Raw genomic sequence first — 6,027 nt, 5'->3', positions numbered from 1 at the left:
ATCTACTTCCCTATCTAAATATATTGGCTCGCATTGTATCATGCTTATTAATGTATTGAGCCATGGATCTTTACTCCGTAATGGGCAACACAACGTGATGGTAGCTTTGTGTATATGAACATAATTTAGTAATTGGGTAATTAACTGACATGGTGGATTAGCCCACGCATTATGTTCGGAGAGGTCTAGTTGAAAGGCATCTCCTAAAGGATGATTTGAAGTCCTGTAATTCTTAAGTTGTGCATTATGATGTGCAGCAAATATGTCAACTGTTTGTGGCCCAAATATCTTTTCAGCCAGTTCAAACCACCTGGGGTTAAATTTCCAATCAGTGGCTAGTAGCTCACGTACGAATTTATTATAGTCCGGTACAAAGCGTGATAACATATCCGGTATATGGTTATGTATCCCTGGTAGATGTTTGATATCAAAATGAAACTTTGATATTGTATCATGCCATCGGCTCAGTAATTGTGAGTCGGGTTTGATCTCGTTTATATATTGAAGGGACTTCTGATCACACATCAGCGTAAAAGCTGTTCCGTATAAGTATTCGCGGAAGTGTGTTAAAGCTGCTACTATGGCTAGTAGCTCTTGCTTCACAGTTGGATAATTCAACTGTGATGCATTCATTGCTCGGTTAAAGAATTGTATATACCTAGGTTTATTATCTATAACCTGGTATAGTACACCTCCGAGTGCTAAGTCTGATGCGTCCGTTGCTATTTCCTAAGGCACGCCATCGACGACTGGTCCTTGTGCAACAGGGGCTTGTTGGACTGCGTGCTTGAGCGCTTTAAATGCATCATAACACTCTTTAGTCCACAAGTCTCCTAGTTTGCCTTTATGACATCTTAAGTGTCCAAAGGGTTTAAAATAATCAGCCAAGTGTGGTACTCCATCTGAAAAGAAGTCTACAAACCCACACATGCTGTTCACGTCTCTTCCTGTAGTTGGTGTTTGCCAATCTAACAGGTGTTCCACCTTTACGGGGTCGATTTTAATACCTTCCCCAGATATACCATAGCCTAAGAGCTGTATTTCGCTCATGGAGAAGTGACATTTCTTCTCGTTAATCTTGAAATTTTGTTCGTTGAGTCTCTGAAGGACTCGCCTGACTAATGTGGCATGTTCGCCCTTCGTCTTAGAAAAGATGACTATGTCATCTGTATAGACTTGCACGTTAGGCATGTCTGCAAACATTTCCTCCATTACTTGTTGGAAGAATGCTGGTAAGGAGTGCAACCCGAAAGGTGCACCTCTAAACCTGTATTGTTTACCTTTTCAGGTAAAACTAAAGTACTCACGATGGGGTTCATAAATTTGCATTTGATGATACCCCTGTGTTAGGTTTATAGTAACTAGTTTATACGAGGGAGATGGATACTATGAGTCGGCAATAACTTATTTATTGGACTCCTATCTAGACATACTCTGACTTTCTTAAATGTTCCGTCAGAGTTGTGTTGATCAACTGCCAATAATGCTAAGTTAACTGGCATTTGTTGGTAATTGATTTCGATTACTCCATCGGATAACCATTTCTCAACTTGTTCTTTAACTACAGCTTCGTGTCTCCAAAAAAAATAGTTTCTTGAAGGGCATTTGAGCTTAGTAAAGTTTACCTTGGATAAGTCAAGGCTGACATATCCGTCGTTAAAACGGAATTTTGCCCAATCTATGATCTTTATCTTCTTATTTACTAGAATCAGATACATGATTTTGTCCGCAAAGTCAGGTATTAATGCCTTGACCGTGTCTGACGGGAGCTTATATGGTTTAAGACAGTTATCGTCTGATTGATCCTTTAACGGATCTATGTTATTTGGTAAACCAGTTACGATTATACCTAGAGTGAGTAAATCACTCATTCCGACTATTAAGTCCTACTTCTGTGACATCTTAACTATCACAGCTTGGGTAGTGATATTTCTATCATCGGCCAGTGAGATTTTAACATCTGTGGCCATGGTATCACACTTCGAAGTTTTGTCATCTGCTAAGATTAGGTGAGTAGTTTGAGTTCGCCTTTCAATGTATTTCATTTATGCAAAGCGGTCGGATATACATTCTGAACCAGGATCAATCAATGCAAGGACTTTATTTCCATTACAATATACAGATTTTATTACAAGCTCGTCTAAAGAGTCGTTGTATTTCCTATGAACAATTGTACCTGGTAGTACTTTCACTCCAACTTAATGTCGGGCTTTTGTCACAAGACTTAGTGTGATAGCCAATGGTCTTCTCACACTTGTCGCACTTAATAAGAAAGTGTGTACAGGTGGATGCATGCCTGCCATTCCAATAACCGTTAGGGGTCAATTGGTACATGTCATACCCACACTGTGCGTCGGCACATTTCTTAATCTCCTTAAATGGAGGTTCCTGGTCCTTCGCCTCCGCGCGTGCCCGTCTATTGGGTCGCGTTGATTGAGTGGAGTCGCGAGCACGTGTCTGGTTAGGACGCGTCTGATGAGGTTTATCATCTGACGTCTGGCGTGAGAGGTATCCTTGATCAGGGAGCTCGCGCAGTTTCGTATTTACCGCCTTTCCCTTCGAGGTTACTCGGTGTGCGGGGAAAAGAGTGGATACAGTATCATAAAACTGTTCCACGTAAGTCGGGATAGATGAAACTTTGTTTCATGTCCCTTGTCTTGAGCCTCAGTTGCGTATTTACGTCTCAACTCGGTGTACAGACTTTCACGGTCGTTGTTCCCTATGTTCTTACAGAAAACATGCATAGCCAGGAACTCGTACCATCGCTGTGCCTTGTCCTTTGTTATGTCTGGATGTTTAAGGTCAGCATTAAATTTCAGAAAGTAACTCTGAATAGGAGTATTCTCAACTGGTTCAGTTAAGATTGAACTCAGTCCTGGACTGCGCATGTCCTTGCTTAGTAAGGACGTGACCAACCAACACGCAGCTGGCCAGTCACGACAAGTGTCTAGCTCATGCTGGTGTCGCTGCAAGATCAAGTAACTTGTTCCTGTAGGGTCAAACGATTGCATTAAAGCAGAAATCCATTGCTGGGGAGCGATATCATTCGTCTCCAGCATGACCGTAAACGCATTAAGCGTACGGGTTAGCGTGTCGAAGTCATGTTTGTTTATAAACTCGACCTGCTTGCTGTTGGCATCCCAGTTCGATTTGAGTCGACTCATCTGTCCTGAAGTAGTTGCTCGATGCGCTTCTGCTTGATCGCGATCATATTAGCAAAATATGATACGTCATCAACACGGTGCACGTCACGGGCGATTTCCATCTTAATGGTGTAATCGTCGACCAATTTATTAAGTTCGGTCACCTCGTCAGAGCGGAAATACTCTGCGGATTGGTGTAATGCGGTGCGATCGAAGCGATTAAATTCGACATCGTTAACATGTTTACGGGAGTGTTTATTACCCCTTGTAAAGTCCATGGTCGAGGCCTTTCGGTGCTCTGTTCCTTGGATAGTAGCTGGTATTATAATCTTGGGTGATTCATGCGTCTGGATGACATACCCAGTCTTAACTGGTTTCCGACGATTGTCATCCCAGTTGGGTAAAGGTGGCGGAGTGTTTCTACCTGCCTCTGGGTCTATAATACCCTCAAGGACAGGCGACTCATGTCCGGGTGTTAGAACAGGCGAATAATTAGCCTGGAGTTCTGGTGGTAGTACCTCGTAAGGTATAGATACACTGAGCACATCTGGGTCAACCGCCACAGGTTTGGCGCGCAGGTCCTTACGCTTTTCGGGCGTAATTGCCAGCCGACGTTCTGTCCACTTCTGTAGGGCTTCAGTAGTGCCCGAAGAAACATGCTCGCGTAAGTGCTGTGCGTGTTTTCCTGATCCATACATTCGATCTACATGTTCAACAGTCATACCTTTCATAAGGGCGGCTAACTGATTCTTAAGATCAGCGTTTTCAGTAGTTACGTTACTTATGCGCGTTGGCATAGTGGTCTCGGACGTAGATTCGGGTTTGCCACTTGAGCTTGCCTCCTCTTCTGGTTCCGGTATAGGTACCTTCTGAGATTCGTCTTTGTCCCCTATAATTGGGGACTTTTCTTTCTGAGTTTCGTCAGAAGAATAGGGTGGGGCGTCTTGAGACGTGTCCCTTGTCTCACTTCTTGGCTTCGTAAATGCAAGCTTCGAAGTTGAGGCAATAGTTGACCCTCGGGCTCTATCTGCAGGAGTAGTCTCTTTAATCGGAGTGGCTACGTCCTTCTTCGAGGCACTGTCCTGAATATTAAAACGCATCGGCAGCAGCGGTGGTTGCTTCTGCGGCAGCAGTAGCTGCTGCAGCGCTAGCGGCTTCTCTCTCCATCTTTTTACGTTCGGCCTTGCGTTTCTTTGCAGGCGTATTGTCTTTCTTTGTCATAATCTTAACTTATGACTTCAGTCTTATTCTCTTAAGGAATGAATGTGCTTAGGGAAAATTTCGTGGTAGTTATCTACCTTAACGTTTAAGTAGTCTAAGTAGTTAATACCTTTGCTAACTTTAAAATGTGTAAGATTCGGTCTATCAAGGCGATATTAACGCCTTAGAGTAATTAAACGCTTAGGTTAAGTCTAAGTATAATTAAATTCGAAGTAAATAAACGAAATGAGTCTTTTAGTAAAGGTAGGTATGCCTCGTGAAAACAGCAATACTCTAAGGGATTGTGAGGCTGAGACATTGCCTATATATAATCCTCTCAGTACTGTTTCCGCCGAAGGGATTTTATCTAGTGTTTCATTGTCGCTCTATTAGAAACTATGGTATGTTTCGTAGGGGCGAATCCGAGAGACTCATAAAATCCTATCTTTAGAAAAAAAAGAAGAAGAAAAAGAAAAAAAGACTCTTGATGTCCATAGTTATTGCATTAATCAATAGCTTGCCACTTATCAAGAATTACCGACTTAGCCTTCATCAGACTAGCACATCTGGTTGGCTGAACGGAAGATAAACTAAGCGACGCTAATAGTCCTTAGAAACCTATGTTCGGTTGAGCCATCTCGCTACTGAAGTATTCAGATATAAATATATTTGCAAAGTAAATATAGTTATATTAATAGAACTAGTCCAAATCTAATATTTGGTATTTTACTGGGGCCTTCTATTGGCCTTGTCCAAATATCTGATATGTAAAATGGAAAAGGTATTTAATTAATAAAAGCCGTTAGAAACCATTTAAGAGTTTACGTACTTTTAAGCGTACATTTTACGTACTATTAAGAGTACGTTTATATTACAATATTACAATGTGGAGGCCCAGCTTTTACATTCATTAGTAAGTAAGTTCAAGAATTTACTGCTCTGTTGGTAAGCAGATCAGAAAGTTTAGTCACATAGGAAGTAGGTGGCAAATAGGGAATTTCATATCCATCCGAGTTTGTAGTCACCTGAGGAACCCCTTTCCGTTTATCTCGTGTGTTCTTATGTAAACGCTTATTCCATTTCTTATTAAAAATACGACGGAAGCCGCGAGATTCACGAAACGCATCGGAGGTTAGCCAAGCTACTGTCCCATCCATAAAACGGGTCTTGTAGTAAGTGTAACCGTCTTCGGATGTTTTGTCAATTATATCTTTGACTTGTGACTCCATAACTGGGACATCAGAATCAAATGAGCGAGCGAATGAAAGTTCGGAGGTAGGGATACGGTGAGTGCCTAGATTAGTTTCGCTAGTATCTTAGTTGCGCTAGTATCATCTACGATATTCACTTCGTAAGTATCACTCTTCTCATCATGGGAGGAAATAATAAAAGGTCCAATTGTCTTAGAAGAGAGTTCGATAACGTTGGCATTGCGATTTATAATGTTAACATAATCGCCAACTTTGAACTGAACAATGATCTTAGTGTTATTCCATCGGTCACATGCTTTAAGTAGGACGCGATTTTTGTGTTCGAGTAAACAGGGGTAAACACACGTTCTGCATATGCTCGATCTTTTGTAGCCACGGAGTAACGTGTTTCTCGGGCGCAGTTTTGTCAAACATTGCTTGTAATTCATTATAGCGGCCAAAGAAGTAGTGGAACGGGAGTGTTCCAGTTTGAG

Source organism: Sphaeroforma arctica (genome assembly GCF_001186125.1).
Source record: "Sphaeroforma arctica JP610 unplaced genomic scaffold supercont1.397, whole genome shotgun sequence".
Lineage (NCBI taxonomy): Eukaryota > Ichthyosporea > Ichthyophonida > Sphaeroforma > Sphaeroforma arctica.
Note: the sequence above shows the minus strand (reverse complement) of the source record.